Below are 18,821 nucleotides of genomic sequence, written 5' to 3'. Positions count from 1 at the left end.
AGAGGGATCGCTCGACTGCATGGAGGGAAAACTGAAGTGTTGCTGGCAAACTTCAGCCAGGAGTTCAAGCACATCAACAAGGGCACGACGATCGCGTACATCGAGGAAATTCTGGAAACCAGTAATGCGTTTGTCCTCTCGGATTCCACCGCATCTACGCCGACGACCATGGTTCCCGAACCAGACTACGACATTAATCCAAGTCTCCCCGTGATTAAGCAACAGCAGCGCAGAAGTCTGCTCCGACGATACAAAGGCTGTTTTTCTACGTCATCGAGGATTCGACAAACACCAGTCGCCAAGCATAGCATAATCACCGAGGAGTGCGCTCGACCACTCCGCCAGAGCCCTTACCGAGTTTCCCCGCGAGCACGTGAAGCTATAAGAGAACAAGTCGACGAAATGCTGCGCGACGACATTATCCAGCCATCGAAAAGCCCGTGGGCATCCCTTGTTGTCCTGGTAAAGAAAAAGGACGGAACCCTACGTTTCTGCGTCGGTTATCGTCGTCTGAACAAGATCACGAAGAAGGACGTATACCCCCTCCCACTGATAGACGACGCATTGGATCGGCTCTGCAACGCTAAATACTTCTTGTCGATAGACCTGAAGTCTGGCTATTGGCAAATAGAAGTCGGCGAAAGAGATCGCGAAAAGACCGCCTTCATTACCCCAGACGGCCTCAACGAGTTCAAGGTTATGCCATTTGGACTGTGCTCGGCGCCTGCAACGTTCCAACGCCTGATGGACACGGTTTTAGCAGAATTGAAGTGGCAGACCTGTCTCGTTTACTTCTTTGTCTTCGCCGAAAATTTCGACGATCACCTTAGGCGGCTTGCAACAGTACTAGAGGCAATCAAGTCATCAGGGCTCACTCTGAAGCCAGAAAAGTGCCGCTTCGCTTACGATGAGCTTCTGTTCTTAGGCCACGTCATCAGCAAGTCTGGAGTCCGCCCCGACCCGCAGAAGACAGCTGCCATCGCAAAGTTCCCGCAGCCCATCGACAAGAAGGCAGCGCGTAGATTTCTTGGCATGTGTGCCTACTACAGGCGATTTGTCAAGGACTTTTCATGGATCGCTGAGCCGCTGACACAGCTAACTAAATGTGACGTCGAGTTCAAGTGGGGAACGCCCCAGGCCGACGCACTTAAAGAACTCAAACGACGCATGCAGTCGCCGCCGGTACTTGCGCGCTTCGACGAGCACGCCGATACCGAAATCCACACTGACGCCAGTAGCCTAGGCCTCGGTGCCGTCCTAGTCCAGAGAAAAGATGGACATGAACACGTGATAGCTTACGCTAGCCGGTCGTTGTCAAAAGCGGAAGGCAATTATTGTACCACGGAAAAGGAATGCCTCGCCATCGTTTGGGCTACAGCGAAATTTCGCCCTTACCTATACGGCAGGCCATTCAAAGTGGTCAGCGACCATCACGCGTTGTTGGCTAGCTAACTTAAAGGACCCTTCAGGACGGCTGGCACGGCGGAGCCTCAGACTAGAAGAATACGACATCACTGTAACATACAAGTCCGGACGAAAACACTCAGATGCCGATTGCCTCTCACGCGCCCCCATTGACTCACCGCCGCAAGATGACGAGGATGACGACGCCTTCCTTGGTATAATAAGCGCGGAAGACTTCGCCGAACAACAACGAGGGGACCCGGAGCTAAACGCCCTAGTCGAGTATTTGGAAGGGCACACCGACGTTGTCCCTAGGGCATTTAAGCGTGGATTGTCTTCGTTCACGCTTCAAAACAACCTACTCGTGAAGAACTTCTCACCAGTCCGCGCCAACTACCTTCTTGTTGTTCCGTCGGCGATGCGTCCAGAAGTACTGCACGCCCTACATGACGATCCGACCGCTGGGCATCTCGGTTTCTCCCGGACGCTATCGAGGATACAATAAAGGTATTACTGGCCGCACCTAACCGCCGATGTCGCCCGTTACGTCAGGACATGCCGAGACTGTCAGCGACTCAAGACACCACCGACAAGGCCAACGGGATTACTACAGCCAATCAAGCCCCCTTACCGACCTTTTCACCAGATCGGGATGGACTTGTTGGGACAGTTTCCGACATCAACTTCCGGAAATAAGTGGATTGTCGTGGCGACGGACTATCTCAGCCGCTTCGCTGAAACTAAAGCTCTACCGAAAGGCAGCGCTGCAGAAGTGGCGAAATTTTTCGTCGAGAACATCCTGCTGCGACATGGTGCTCCAGAAGTCCTCGTCACCGACAGAGGAACGGCTTTTACAGCAGAGCTCACGCAAGCCATTCTGCAATACAGCCAGACAAGTCACAGGAGGACAACTGCCTACCATCCGCAGACGAATGGTCTCACGGAGCGCCTGAAGAAGACCCTCGCCGACATGCTAGCAATGTACGTCGACGTCGAGCACAAGACGTGGGATGCGGTCCTGTCGTACGTAACATTCGCTTACAACACGGCGGTGCAAGAAACAACACAGGTCACGCCATTTAAACTGGTCTACGGCAGGAACACGACGACGACGCTCGACGCCATGCTGCCGCACGTCACTGACGAGGACAATCTTGACGTCGCTATCTATCTCCAGCGCGCTGAAGAAGCCCGCCAGCTCGCCAGCCTGCGGATCAAAAACCAGCAGAGGACCGACAGCCGACACAACCTCCGACGACGCTTCGTCGAGTACCAGCCCGGCGACCGTGTTTGGGTATGGACCCCGATACGCCGACGAGGACTCAGTGAGAAACTACTCCGACGCTATTTCGGACCCTACAAGGTCATCCGACGTATTGGCGCTCTGGACTATGAGGACGTGCCAGACGGCTTTTCGCATTCACAGCGGCGCCGCGCACGATCTGAAGTGGTCCACGTGGTGCGCCTTAAACCCTTTTACGGACGCTGACGAACTTCCTATTTTTTTTTGTTTTCTTTGCTTCGAGTGCTTTTGTTTATTACTTTCGTTTGTTTGCAGCATCGGGTCGATGCTTTTTAAGAGGGGGGTAATGACACGTGTACTTATCTTTATCGGGCGACCACGTTTCGCCGCCTAACAAATGTAATCTCACAGCGCGGGACGCGCCTGCATGTATCCGAAGTTTCTGGAAAGTTATCGATGTTTCTATCCGCTGTCTGTTGTCGCCGAACCTTATGTTATCTGATTTCATCGCCTGACGCGAATGCTGTAAAACTTTGTGGAAGGCACGCGGGTCCCAACGATTAGTCTGGAACGTTCGACGATTGATGTATAAAAGCCGACGCGCTTGACCCGTTGATCAGATTTTCGACGATCGCCGACCGTGTTCGCCGCTATCGTTGTGCTATAATTGTAGCCTGTTTTTGTGGGCACAGGTTCGCCCAATAAAAGTTAGTTTTGTCTTTCACAGTATTGCGTATTGTTACTGTGGTCTTCAACGTCACCACCACGTGACAGTGTGTGTGCGTGTGTGCGTGTGTGTGTGTGCGTGTGTGTGTGTGTGCGTGGGTAATGTCCTGAAGCAACAGTGAAGAAATAAAACGAAGGACACCGACCAACAGAAGTGCTAAAAAATGAAAGAATCTAAAAGACGTTTCGGCTTCGCTACGGAAGCCTTGTTCTCAATGGGATGACGGAAGGTTCATGAAAGGTTATGTATGCTACAGAACGTGACGTAAGCAGCGCGTGTATGACGGGGGGAGGGTTCCCTCATTTCGATTGAGCGTGTGACGTGTTTTTTGTATCTCCAGTGATTCCAGATACAGCCGCGATTTTAGGTTTCTTTCGTGGCCAATAATTTTCGAGCGATCCCAGTCGATCTTGTGGCCCGTTGTATACGTGTGCTCGGCAAGGGCATTCGACACTGTACGCTTCTTTTCGACATCTTTCTGATGCTGCCTCAGTCTCTGAAGTTTCCCGACTCACCGATGTATACGTAGTCGCAATCTGCGCAGGGTATCTTGTAGACCACGCCGGGAAACGATTCTCTCGGAAGCCTGTCCTTACCGCCGACGAGCGCTTGCCTCAGCTTACACACGGGCACGTGCGCCACCTCAACGTCATAACTGCGTAGAACGCGAGACAAGGTTTCGCTTATCCCTGGAACGTAAGGTATGGCAGCACGCTTTCTTGGTCGGGGATTGGCCGGACGAGCTGGATTGGACAGACGGCGTTCCACAGCACACAGTTTTATTTCTTCAATGCTTCATCCCGACCAGACGGGCTTCCGTCGAACCCTCGATTTCATGAAGGAACAGTATACACAAGAAAAATAAATCGCAAAAGTTGGTTCACAATGCCACGTGATAACAAAACAATGACAGAGAATGGTAGAGTAGACGTGTAAATGTCAAGAGGGACAAAAATAAAAGTATCAGTAATTCACTTCACTCTAGCACACACTGGATGGTGGTGCTTCTGCCCTCTCGTGTTACACCTCGTCACAAGATAACGGGATCAGGTATACCAAGTCTAGTTAGCAGCATACACTCTTGGACGCATGCTTTGTTTGGCAACTACATTTCGCTTTTTTGTTTTTACCTTTTTACACTTAGTGCAGCCTGATCCCAATGGAAAGACAAGCAAGGTGGCTGGAATTCGGATTGTGGAGAATAAAAATGGATGGCATGTACACATTCTTGCCTTCTGACGAGCAGTGAGCCGTCAACATGCAGCAAGTTTGGAGGGTCCACCTGTTCTCCATGTCTTTATAGAGAACAGGTAGTCCAGCCATAAAACATGTCTATATGATAGGTCTATCTATAAAACAGCATAACAATTTATTATTACATTATATTTTTAATTTTATTTATTTATTTGACAAATACTGTCAGTCCTGCATAGGTTGTGACAGGAAGTGTGATATAATGTGCACCTGTTTACCTTTCAGTACAGCCCTTTTCCTTGGCAACAATTTACTTTTCAATAACAAAATTGTAAGGTACTTTTCTCAATGGTGTAGGTATGCTGGATATATACAGTGTCTTCAAAGTCTTAAATCATAGCATTGCCTCCAGTTGAAGGCTTAAGCTGCAATGCTGCAGTGCACATGCAGTGCCAGCTTCCAAACCATTGTGCGTAAAGGCTGTGGAAAGGCCCAGAGTGCTTGGTAAAAGACCACATCAGTTCAAATGCTTTATCTTCTCCTCTCCTCATGCATTTTAGCAAAGACAAACATCACTTATAGGCTTGTAATTTTAATAACAGTAGACATATTTTACACTCCTATACAGCTAGTAATTTTAAGCCTGTATACAGCCAATATTTATTATTTATAGCAATTCATTAAGTGTTAAATGTATCATGCAATATTCATGGCATTCTTTTGTCATTCCAGGCCCTTGTACTATTAAACATCAGACATAATCAGACAAAAAAGGGACATCAGCGTAAAAATAATATGGATAAGGCTTTGACTTGCCTAAACTTGACCATGGTTGCTACAGAAGGATAGTTTTAGCAGTTTTAGGCACCTGGCAGCTGAAACTATGTGCCAGCTAACACGGCCCTAACCAGCACCATTTCCACTGCCACCACCGCATCCTCAGTTATATAATGACGTTTATATAATGACCAGTGCGGCATTTTTAGAGGCATTCACCTGCCGTACATTCTGTTACCTGTGCACATCCACAGAGAGTTAACCGTTAATTCTGTAGCACGCAAAGAAATACAAACCTTAGTTAAAAATTATCTGCGCCATAAGCTGCGCACATATGCTGTTAAATAAAAGAGCCATGTAAAGGTTATGTTGACGCTTCTTTATTCCCATTAAAGCGAATGATTATTGTAGTAAACGCACTTCTATGTATATGTATTAACCATAAGGCCAAAACTGCCTTTCTGTCGCAATCATGGTCAAGTTTAGGCAAGTCAGAGCCTTGTGCATGTTCTTTTTACCCTGATGTCCCTTATTATTAGCACATTGCTCTGTTCTGGTGAAGTTCTCATTTCTGTCACTTATATTGTCCTTACAAACAAAATAATGCAACTTGTTTTTAATTTACGATGTTCTTTCTTTATGTTAATTTTTATATTTCATTCATTTTCGTCAAAACTTCACATTTCAAGTGAATTGTAAAACTGATAATTTGTGATACAGCAATATTGTGCACAGTTGTTGAATAGGTTAAGGTCTCACAGTCCGCCAAATTTCAACAGGTCCACGGATTGGTATAGTTGATAAAAAATCGTAGATATAGCAGCTTTTGAAAATTGTAGCAAATTAAGCAGCTATGCTAAAACACTTCCGTTTTGCACGGCTAGCTGGCCCTTCCTTACGTTTATGTTTTACAAACAAAAAATATATTCTTTGTAGCTCTAATATATTGTATTTCACATTGTTGCGAATTTACGAGAATGTCTTGTGCATGAAATAGGTGCCTCCACACTGAGGAATTTCCCTATTTCTTTCCTCCTAAATATTCATTTGGCAATGAAGTCATGTTCACTTTTATGCTACCGAGTGATATGCGCGTAAAATGTAAAATATTCTATCGAATCTAAAATATAAATTTTTTCACCCGTGTTGATCTCTCGTGTGATCACTCAGCATGGAGACGATGGAAAATGACAAAATTTAAACATCAGTACGTGAGACAGGCTTGTGACCAAGATTTTCAAAGTTGTCTGCATTCCTGCATGCTTGACTGCAAAAGATGTCTAAATGTGTAAGCGTGGTGCTGCCATATCAGTACACAGCATAGACATTAGTGATGGCCAAGGCTTTACTAGCTATCGAAATAAAGCTTTACATGTTGCCTTAGATATGATGTGCATCTTATAAGTATGCAGCATTTTCCTATAAAATTGTTTTAAGAGAGCAAGATACCTTTTGCCAACAATTGAAGCAAAAGAAGTAGCCTCAGGGCAGCTTTTGTAGGCTAAAATAGCTTCACTGTTCAGGGAACATGCTGGTTTAACCACACAGGTACTAATGCAACATATACTTTCTAATAAAGCACATATCATAGCAGCTGAAATCCTTGCCTAACTTCTTTCTTTTCTCATCACAATGACATCACATATGAACCTAGAGTACCCTCATAGTAATAAATGAGACCACAAAAGTACACATTAGCGTGCCCGTAGTCTCCAGGTCTCAATTTTTCTTCTCTTTGATGCTGTCTAGAATCTTCGCCAACTTTCCTAAATGATTTAGTGTGGCAGGATCTGATAGCATGCATAATTAGTGTCTCACAGTCTTGCAATAAGCCTTTTCTTTGTGTCAACTGGACAGGTGTGTGCATATAAAAGAAAAATAATTTTTAATGCTGTAAATGCGATGATGACGGCGATCCATACTCATAGTCTGGGTAAATTGCAGTGTCCTCTAGGCATCCTGATATCTCACGTAAGAAATAGCTGCGTAATTACTTCTCCTGAACATTATTCTTGTATTAGTGCTAATATAAGTACAGTGCCATACAGCAGGAGGTCAGAAAATGTCATTATCATGGGAGGATCTCTGTATAAATGAGAACAGAGAGCTGCAACTAGTAGATGTATGTATATAAGACAGAGTGAACAGCAGCAACGCAAGGAAATTAAGTGATGGCTGACTGGCTGTGAAATGAGATGCATGCGGGGGCTAACCCATATTTTTTTAATAGAAAATTTGCCGCATATATTGGCATTACAAGCCAATCTTGTAATTCCATAATAGCAGTGTGCAAATATTCAATATTTCGAATATGAATCAAATAGTCTTCGCTATTCAATTCGTATTTGATTCGAAAATTCACTATTTGAAGTGGTCGAATAGTACATTTGTTTTGTTCGAATACTGTAAGGGACAACAACACTTCTTGCAGTCTACAAGGAGGAAGACTGGTATAAAGAATCGTTGAATGGTTATAGTGCAGGATAACTGTGATTCTTGCGCAGATGATCCAGTTTCTAAACAAAGATATGGAGGAGGTAATTTACATGCTATAGTTGAGTAAGCATGCCCTGCCTTAGGAAGACTTTGCATTTGCTCTGTCTAATTAGACAATCAATTTATTGTTTGGTCAATCTCTACATATGCTTGGATTCCTTCAAAATGATATGCAGGGCTGTATTATTGCCCTTAGCTCCTTCACTGAGCTGTATACTCTACTATACTACATGTGTCTGGGACATGCTGTTCATTTTCTTTTATTGATGTCATGGTCAATGCGCACCAGATATGATTGTGCTTTCCTTTGCTTCTCATTTACAAGCTTCCTAGTTGACATCTAGTTTTTAATGGCACTACACGCATCCAAGAAGGCCAGCAAGTCTTTTTTTCCTTAACGGACTCCACGGCATTTTTCATTTCATTATTTTATAAATTGGGAATATTCAATATTTGATTCGATATTCAGAGGTAATTTTTCCTGAATATTGCTATCGATTCAATGAGAAAATTTCACTATCCAAGCATGCCTATTCAATATTAAAACTGCAACAATAAAATGCTTAGGTTTCAGTGCATGAGAACAATGTCACTTATCATTGCTGAATGTTGTGGCTTACGTATACTGTGTGTATAACTTTTCCGTTTATATTATAAGTAAGAAAGGAGCAAAAAGATTGCTTGGAGGCAGGGGACAGCTGAAAAGTGAAGCTTCCTTGACATCATGTCAAGCATTGGGGGCCCCCAGATGGTAGTGACGGCTAGCAGCAAGCTCGGGTATAAAATTGGTTATGTCTTATTTTTTTCTTCGCAGTGGCTCTGACGAAGTGACAGGAGCGCTGCACTAAGAAGGCTGCAGCAGAGAGCGCTCACAGTGCTTTGCACAGTGCTTTTTCACTTTTTGCTTTTATTCCTTTCTTCTTTTGGTTTGACATTTCTGATGACTGTTGCCTAGACCAAGGAAATATTTTTGGGTGGTCCTGCGCACTAGCAGCCCCCTCTCCCTCCCCCTGTGTACATAAAGCCCCGTTTTCCATGAATAAAATTCAGTTGAAGTCTGGCGTTCGTGTTGTCTTTCTCTTCTCGTCCTTGTTCATTTATGCGCTGGAATGTTTCATAATGCTAATCACAACCAACTAGCCCAGCTGTCCATACTTAGGCTTTCATACATTGGCGTTTCTTGATCAGATCTTTCGTCTCCTGAGATAGTTTACTGGTATCCTGCCTAACGGAGTTACCACCGACTGCCATTGCACACTCCTTAATGATGCCCACAATATTGTCGTTCATTGCTGGAACACTAAGGTCCTCTTCCTGAGTTAAAGCCGAATACTGTTCTGTAGCGTGATCTGGAATTCCTCTATTTTCCCTCTTACCGCTAACTCATTGATCGGCTTCTTATGTACCAGTTTCTTCCGTTTCCTCCTCAGGGCTAGTGTAATTAGAGTTCTTACCATCCTATGGTCACTACAGCGCACCTTGCTGAGCACGTCAGTAAAGTTTCGTTCGTTCTCTGTCCTCGCTTCACCGCTGGAACTTGAAGCTTCTCGGACGATGATCGGCAGTTGTTGATCAAACGCAGGCAGGAAGCGATGAGATCAGATGGACAAGAAATATTTATAGGTAAACTTTTCTATATACATGGCAGGTAAAACAAATACATTACAAACTTCAACAATTGAGAAACAAAGTCTCACTCTTCGACTGTCTCAATCACTGTTAGAGCCCAGACTCGTTTTAACGTACATAGTACGGAGGCTCACTGATCTATCAGCAATCCTGATTTCAGCCAAGTCTGAGGGACAGCATGTCGTCCCGATTTTTATAGCCCAAATATACAAAGAAAAAGAGGCGGTAGGGCTGTTGGCCCGTCCCCCAGGTTCAGTTGCCAATCAGAATCAACCGTTTGTTAAGCCACAACCCACAGGGATGGGCTTACTCTGAAAAATAAGCATATTGGAAAACAAAGCTCTTTTCCTTCTTCCCTAAAACTCCGTTGCCCTCTCATTTCTCCGTAGTTCGTGACGCGCTCAGCAAAACACGCCAGGCCCGAACAAGTTATCGCTAGGCCGCCTCAAATCCCAAGGGCGTCTCTAGGCTGCAAATGTCTCGGAAGCAGGGGCATCGACACCACGTAGTGCGGCCGTACTCAAAGTTTGTCCGCGTGGGAGACTGATGGCCCTCCTTGTCCTTCAAACCTATTGTCTACAAGACAAAGTTCTCCGAGTGCGTGTTTCCAAGACGCCGTCGTCCGAATGCACTCTTTACGTGTGCCCCGCATTCCTACAGCGTGCACTGTAAGCTGGCCTTCGACACCACACAGGCAGTCGCACCCAACGACAAGGCTGGCGATTGCGTTCCGGACGCGTAGAAGATTAGGTCCATGCTCACTGCATGCGGCACGGGGTCAGAGTTGCTAAGCCCTTCTTAACCTCGGCGGCGCCTCCAATTAGTCAGGCACTCGGGGGCCAGACCCACAATACCTTGTACAGCGGTCCCTTTCAAGGCTGGTCTGTGTGGACTCGTGTGACCGTTGGCGGACTGCCAACACCGTGCGCACAATACCGACTTCCCGGAATCTGCACTCGCCCGCCTGGCGCCTGCCGCGACGCGTCACCCAACACCGCGCGGTGCCTGTGACCCCACAACACAGCAACTGTCGCCCGGCTGACATGGGGGCAAGTGAACCCCCTCTCTATACACAAAGCACGTGGCCGATTCGTGACACTTAAGAACACGAACAATCAGAGCGACTTTACAACGTCCACATCTTGTATGATGCCAGGGTTAGCGCAGAGTATAAAGTGGGTGGGCACGGCGGAAGCACCGAGACCATGCGTCTCACGAATCCCTTCTTGTTTATTGTGCAGGCCGTCCTTTTCACTTCTTCACCTGTACCGGCCGAGGAACTGAACACCGACAATCTACCTAATGCTACTACGACTGCGCATCAAGTTGCTGGGTTTGACACATCGTTTCACGGTGCCGACGATTGTCTATGGAGCCTGCGCGGTTGGAGAGCTACACCAGACGTTCACGTGATACCAACGTCATCTACGTCTGCTACATGGGTGTACTTAAGAGGAAGCTTTAGCTCGGGCCCAACTCCGACGCGGCCTATTCAAATACATGTAAAACGCAAAAACGTTTTTATGAGATAACCCCAGGACCGATTTTGATGAAATTTGCCGCATTTGAAAGAGAAAGTTAAATTCTAGTGACTGTTAGAAGCGAAATTTCGATTTAGGGCTTGAATTTTCTTAAAACGATTTTCAAATATTTGACCCTTTGAAAAAAATAGAAGCACGAAGTTTATAAATTCATAGCTCTGCATCAAGAACCGATATCGCGGTTCTGTAAACGGCATCCATTAGATCATTCAAAGCGGACAAATTCAATATGTCATTTTACATCTTAGGTGAATTTGTTACGTTGGTTACAACGGTTCTGCAAAAGTTGTATTTCCCTATTATTAACTTTTTTTTATATTCATGTGTAACATATCAATTTTGTCCGCTTTAGATGTACTATTAGATGCAATTCACAGAATTGTATTATCATTTTTAGTGGTTAAGTTACAGAGTTGTAAACTTGATAGTATCGTTTTTTGAAAATTTTCGATGTTTGCCAATTTTTAACAAAAAATTGACAATCTAACTCAAAAATTCGAAACCAACAGTCACTAGATTTTAAGTTTGTCTTTTAAATGCAACAAACCTCGTCAAATTTGGTGCAGTGGTTGCCGAGAAAAACGAATTCTCCTTTTACATGTATTTAGATAGGAGCACTTGAGCTAAAGCTTCCTCTTAAGAGGAAGCTTTAGCTCGGGGGCTCCTATCTAAATACATGTAAAAGGAGAATTCGTTTTTCTCGGCAACCACCGCACCGAATTTGACGAGGTTTGTTGCATTTAAAAGAAAAACTCAAAATCTAGTGACTGTTGGTTTCGAATTTTTGAGTTAGGTTGTCAATTTTTTATTAAAAAGTACCGAAATGTGAGTAAAAGTCATGTTTTTCCGACCGTCGAATTTACAACTGAATATGTCGGAAAAGAAGGCCAAAACGGAAAAACTAAAACCAACAGTCACTAGATCAATCTTAGAGGACAAATTTAAGACCGCTGGTGGCATCATACGTGATGCATGTGATTGGTAAAACTAATTTTCCTAAAGCATGTAGCAACAAACAAACGAAGGCCTCAAAGACAATCTATCATGTGCTGCCACCTCACAGAATAAACTAAAACTATTCTTCGTATTGTATGGCCTTTGAAATTGCTGTCAAAATTTCCGCCTATCGTTTAACAACGGGAATCTCGGAAGCTGTACACGCGGAACGGTACACTTTTTGTGTTGTTTTCGTGAGGACTACTTTTTGCCGTCTGGGAAATAGCATTGTCCAGGCAAGAAAACACGTGTTTTGTGTTGCGGTGTCGTACCTGTAGGATTTCGCCATGACATTTGTGTACGCGAGTGGCAGTGTCGAGGTTGTGCAGTGTTCATTTAGGAACGCTAGAGCATTGTACGCACCAGCAGGTAGCGTAATATATGTGACAGCAGCCGGTATGCCGGATCGAAAGCACATGGGAAGGCCATGTGAACGACGTCCTGAGTCGGGAGCTCGTGGTCTGATTGAAACCGCTGGCGAGCAAAAATGGAATGTGAGAAGGATGAAGAAATTGCTTGCGTTTCGTGATGTCTCTAAACTAAATGATCCGCATAATTTCGATGTGGCTGAAACTTGCGAGTCCATGAAAAAGCTGTGGCGTGTGCAGTTATTCTGTCGATAGGGAAATAATATTGGCGCACTCAGGTAAGGTGCTCTTGCACGAAATACTGAGCACTCACCACCGCACAGTTGTATGTAAGCATAACTAAAGAACTGCCCGTGAGAAACCCGCGTTGTTCAACATTCTGCGCAGTGTGTTTTTGCAACTGTTATAGCTTGATTTGTTTCGATTTCTGCAAGCTTTAGAAACTTAGAGGTACACTAGTGTGAACGCTGCCGCACGGAATATGTAAGGGTGATTTGCAATAAGAAGCTGCCTGCGCGCGTTCGGAGTACTTTTATTCCTCAAGTGACTTTGCCTAAATATGCAATGGGTGCAGCTGCGTACACATTTTGCCACATATTGTCGCGCTCACTGCGAGTCGCAACGCGAGCGTCTGTTTTTTGTTTCTTTTCTTTTTCTATGAGGGCGCAGGCACGGCGCGTGGCTGCGCCAACGCGCGCGCGCACACGAACACACACACAAATAAAAACTGAAGAGCGATGATAATAGTGTTATATGACAACGGCACTGTACGCACCGTGTTTACAAGGGAAGTTGCACTTTTTTTTGTTAGAATAATTTACTAGTGTATGCCGTATCGCAACTCGTATTGAGCGCAATAGTGCATTTAACCTGCGTAGGCGTAATAAAGAAGCTTTCCGCATTACTAATGGCATTTGCTTGCGTGTAGATTATTACACATCGAGGTTTTATGTACCTGCGCTAGCGCGTACGTGACTAATTTTACAGCCTTACCTGCTCGGCTAGCTGAAGAAGGCGTCGAGTGGTGTGTGATCATTTGCAAGTTTGTTTCAATTTTTTTTTTTCATATAATTTTTGTTTGCTTGTTTTGGCTGCATGTTGAGTATTTGATCACGCTGCCGAGAGCAGAGGCCAAAGTGCTAAACGAATTTCTCTGAAGGCAGCGTGTCCAAGCACGCCTCATACATTCTTTAAAACTGCAAGGTCAAACAAATTGCTGCATGTGTAGGTCACAGGATATAGGGAGCTTTCCTTGCATATCGGGGTAACTGTGCAAAAGGGAATCTAGTAATTTCAATAAGGTGCCAGCTAACACTTGTGTGCTAGTTTAGCATGGCGGTTAAGTGTCACTTTTTTTGCTGCTAATGTCCTGCCAAGTGTTTCGTGTGTCCTTCTCGAGAGGCAATCCTTTCCAAATGAATATAGTCTTTCATTGAATATGTAGCAACTACAAAGCAGAGGTGCCTTGGCAAGAGATACATTTTGAAGGGAGGAGTCGAAGAGCAACAGTGCACAAATGCAGGATAATCAGACAGCTGGAAGATGCAGCGAGGTGGAAACCGCACTGTGTGTTAGTATCACACCTGCTTTGTAGAGTCTCACAGTAGTAGGGTTACAAAGCCCTGCAATGCACTATGCATGACTGCAGAAAATTTGTAGCCAGTGCGGATTGAAAAATGCACCATTTCTTGTCTTGCTCACCCCATTTGAAATGTGCCAAGTGCCTGATGTGCTTGTAAAGGTTACCATGGAGAGGGACGCCCCAATGAGGCTATGGCATGTCGCAGCAAACAAACGTGGGTGCCATAAAACTATTGTGCTGCGAGCAAGCGCATGAAGAAACCTGACTTTGAACACAGCCGTGTGAGCATACATGGCATGGGAAAAAATGTGTACCTGAAGTAAGGGTAAAAAGTAATATCATAGTAAGAGTCATACTACGGATGTCACCAATTTGAGATATGAAATGCATAGGCGTGTGTATACTCGAAGTATGCTATTTTATGTAGGATGTCAATAATTCGACAAAAACAAACCATACAGGATTAGCATTCGCAATGTTTAGATGTCGTGTGGGGTCAGTATGCTGTGAGAATTAGGTCGAGCTATTCAGAAGTTGCAGCGTTATTGATTTTAAAACAGAGCTTTTATTCGTAGTGGTGATGAGCCAAAAGACAAGCTGCAACACAATTAGCGAGTACCAACAGGTGAAGATGTAGCCTCGTGCACCAGCGACAGGCAATGGACAGTCTTCCCAACGGTCATGGTGGGGTGTGTCATTGCAAGGTAATCAAGTAGGCGTTATTCATGCTGCAAATGGCTTGAATAGTCATCGTAGAAGATATCATTTGGCACGTGGAAATAACCTGGAAAAGGAAATGATGTAAACAATACAGGTATTGCATATACAGCGGTCAGTAGTGTGCATGTACAAGAGTCAGGATAGTTTTATTTCTGTACACAGCACATGTAGCAGGCATCCAAAAGGAGCGTGTATGGCACTGGACTGTCGCGCACAATATCTAACCTATGTTTCTCCAAGCTTGCCATCATCAATTTCTGCATTTCTGTACAGATTCAGCGAAAAGAAAGAATGCAAGTTTGGGCATGTCGGTATGCCAGTGTAACATTTTAGGGCACACAAAACACACAGTGTGACAGTTGTGTGCCTGTGTCCCTGCATCTTGTGTGTGGTGCAATGTCCAAAAGGTGAAATGAATGTACAGGACCACGAGATGTTTAGAGTGGCATGTGGGAGCATATGTTTTCTTAGGGGCAAACATTAATGTAACAAAAGACAATCTGTAGCAAATTGTACCCAGGAAAAAGACAATGAATGCTTTTGAAGCAAACTTTGAGCAGTGCAAAGAAAACGAGAAGAAAGACAAAGAACAGGAAGAAACAAAATCATGAACTAACTCTCACCAGAGTCCTACTGAACAATAAATGTACATTTCACGACCAGCCAAGTGCAGTTAAAAAGAGACAGAAGAAAGGGAATTACAGGTGAAGTTAAACAGTAAGTAAAATCCTGTTTGATAACCCACAGTAGCCAACAGGGCATGTAAGTGAGGAGATAGAAAATTAGACAGACGAAGAGCACAAGCACAACTGCAACGGGTTTCTATCTCCACACACTTACACAGCACGGTTTTGCTTGTGGCAGTGTGAGCACAAAGTGATGCTACAGCCTCTTCTAAATGTCTGTTGATCTTACGAACTGTAACGGATGCCTTGTCACCATCAGCTGCTATGGCTTGTGGCAGTGAGGCTGTAAATGTGAAGATGGATGTGGTATGGTGCAGCCATAGGACAAAGTGATGCAGAGAATAAAGTAAATGTTCCCATACTGTGTTCCAAGTAACGATGTGCAGAAACACACATAAAGATGCGCATGGACATCAACATGCTGTGTTAGTTTGCAAGTACAGGTTCAAATTGTGTTTAAATCCATGCAAATTGCAGTTATTTGAAAGAGTTAAACAGCACGTTCCATTTCGAGAACATCCAGAAATAAAGGATGTCGCAACACTGCAGTTTGTACAATGTAACACAGTCTAACATAGCAATTGTTTGTGATGGTGTACGTCACGTGATGATGTATACAACCTAACGCTGTGTAACACAGCAGTATGGCGTGATTAATGCATGCATTTAATTTCTCTGGATGCCTCGTTTACACTGTTACAGCAAATGTTATTGTCCATGTGTCACGTGCAAAGAGATGGTTGCCGAACAACATGTTTACGTTGTCATAGCAATTGTTAATAACCAGATTAATGTGATATGGTCAAGGCACATGTAATGCATGACACCATACATGTTGCAACGGTATTATTCAATAAACAGCGTTGTGTGAGTTGAACTATGTGTATGTATCTGAAATGTTTTAATCAGGACTACACCTCACACTGCTAGGTCAACACGTCTTATATGACCAAGGTACACCAGGAAGCACAAGCAGGGTGTTATTAAGAATGATGCAAGCCTCTTCCAGAGAAACAATAACATTAGAAAAAGAGAGAAAAAAAGAAAAGCAGGGAGGATGACTGGGTGGAGGTTTGCTTTACTGCCCTGCAGGGAAGAGGGGGATGGCAGCATGAAAGGAAAAAGGAAGAGGTACAGGTATGTTTCATTCGCACAGCAGTAGAGGGAGGGTGCCTATAACCATCCTTTTATTTCATGGTAACATTGTCCCATGATACCCTTATTAAGGGCTTGTGGCCTTCAGCTTGCAATGAATTTTCATTGTTGAACACATGACATTGCTGTTAATGTATGGGTGACACCTAGCAGGAGTATAGCAAACATACCCAATCACCTGTGTGTCGTGTGTCACACTCCAAGGCCACCTTTCGATATGAACGGCAAGCACGGTGGCACCTCCAAAGCAACCGATAAGGTAATTTTTGGGCTGCTGTGTTATCTGTAAAGAAGAAGTGTTGTGAGCAGACGGCATAAAGAACGGCAATTGTGTATACTTAACATGAATAAAGTAATGAGACTGACCAAAGCAAACTGGTGGGCTCCAACACATTTCTGTTGTGAAGTTACAAAGGATGTACGCAGACACAAGCAAGCAAAACAATAAAATGACATAAAAGAAAAATACCAAGCTAGCTCGAAAAACAATTTAAGTTGGCTGAAGCAATGAGAACTAGATGTATTACAAAGTAATCTTACATTTAAGCTCGCTTGCGGAAGTATGGTTGACAAGAATTGTTTTAAAATGCACCTGATAGAGTAGTCACGTTGACTGCGACACTGTTTTACTGTAGCGCTGCTGAAGTTAGAAGAAATATTTGAGAAAAAAAAATTTATTCATTTCTTCACTGGATGCACAAGTGTACTTGCATATGAGCACGTATAAAAGGCCCATAGAAAACGTGCCGAAGTGTCGCTGAGAGTATGCTGTCGTACGCGCAAGAGTTGTTTGCTACTTTCGTTGAAGAAAAGCTGAAAGCATGGGTACAGTCATACTTCTAGTCACCGTACGACCCCAATATATCGCTCACCCTCCTCGAGTCCGCGCACTTTCAGGTCTAAAAAGTGCTTCAAGCCGTCGCCCGCAACCCTACGAATCGGGCTACATTTAAAAACTAGTACTGGAAATTGCATGCAATATTTATTTGTACATGCTGTTGGCAACATGACATCTATATCGCTCGAACGTGTTATTGGCTCAAATGGCACGTTTCATGCGATTTTGTATATCATTAGCGCCCCAAATAAGTAACATTTTTTTGGTTGTGGCAAACGTGCAGGAAATCGTACGATCAATTATGGCGGTCGGCTGCTTTTCACGTCCTGCACCCGAGAGCAGTGGGAGGGCGGCCTTCCCGACGGCGCGTGCAAGTACCGACGGGCACTGATCCTAGAGGCACGGGCCGTGGGCCGTCGCCGCAGACTCCGTGACTAGCAGCGCCTTCACGACTTCTCCCTTGCTGTCAATAAAGATGTTTCTATCATCATCCCACCGCCTGTTCCTGTGGCATGTTCGGTTCATGAATTTTTATTGTTTACTGAGCGATAACGGGGAACATGTTTCTCTCCCCCGTCGGTTCATGAAGTTAGTACCTGAGATGTAGCCTTACCGCTGCTCTGGGGGTAGAAACCCCAGCACGCGGTAACTCATGAGGTTGTGGTACGCAGCAAGAAAATATAAACTGTAATAACAGCCATAGCCATAACGACATGAAAACAGCAACTTACGTGAGAAAACGTGCAGTCCGCTTCATGCCTCGCGCGTTCTTTGCGTCACACCAGGTGTATTCACTCGAACGAAGATAAAGAGAAACTGACGGAATGACGACAAATGGCGCACGCATTGCTCCGTACTAGCATGGTACGGCAGGAACGCGTGAAATGTAATAACCGACTTGAGGTACTGCAGTTGCGCACGGTGTACCATGCACTCGATGTACACCACTACGGCGCCATTGCTACACAAGACGTTGTTTAGTGTTGTTACTTTCAGCCGAATTGCCGTATGATATATTCAATGGAAATGATTGTTTAAAAAGGGTTTTCAGTCGCTTTAATGATAACATAAATAGTAAATTACATGTGCTGAGGTGCAAGCGTAGAAAACAAAAGGGCACCAAAGTAAGCGCGTCGATTACGTACATTGGCACGGAGCAATAGCAGACGACACCAAAGGGTGTGCTTGTTTGACATGTCCTTGTGCATAGCATGGGCCAAAGTAACGGCCCCGAGACGCAGTGTGGATTTATCTAAATGCTTTAGTTAGCTAACGCTCATTTGGTGTCAATTTTGTGCGTGCGCATAACTTAAGAATGTAATTTCAACGCACAAGAAATACGATGCTGCGCCTAGCATACTCTCAACAATCCCCGGAGCAGACGGCTTTAGCGCGGGCTTTCTTGACGCGAAAAAGAGCGGTCAGTTGTTGTTAGTGCTGCTGTACGTGAGAAAGTGGTCACTTC

At 44.6% G+C, this 18,821-nt stretch overlaps 2 long non-coding RNA genes across 2 annotated transcripts; one reads left to right on the top strand and one right to left on the bottom strand.

Annotated features, from left to right (window-relative positions):
- The first annotated feature begins 12,234 nt into the window (after window positions 1–12,234).
- On the top strand, window positions 12,235–17,847 carry LOC142578550 (uncharacterized). Its single transcript, XR_012827218.1, has 2 exons — window positions 12,235–12,501; window positions 17,640–17,847. It is a non-coding gene; the product is annotated as an uncharacterized LOC142578550 (long non-coding RNA).
- On the bottom strand, window positions 14,500–18,301 carry LOC142578549 (uncharacterized). The gene is made up of 3 exons (XR_012827217.1): window positions 18,088–18,301; window positions 16,689–16,801; window positions 14,500–14,741 (listed from the first exon to the last, which is right to left on the bottom strand). It is a non-coding gene; the product is annotated as an uncharacterized LOC142578549 (long non-coding RNA).
- Between the last annotated feature and the right edge of the window lie 520 nt (window positions 18,302–18,821).

Source organism: Dermacentor variabilis, chromosome 4 (genome assembly GCF_050947875.1).
Source record: "Dermacentor variabilis isolate Ectoservices chromosome 4, ASM5094787v1, whole genome shotgun sequence".
NCBI lineage: Eukaryota > Metazoa > Arthropoda > Arachnida > Ixodida > Ixodidae > Dermacentor > Dermacentor variabilis.
The sequence above is the reverse complement of the archived record's forward strand: the minus strand, read 5'-3'. Positions and strand labels throughout refer to the sequence as shown.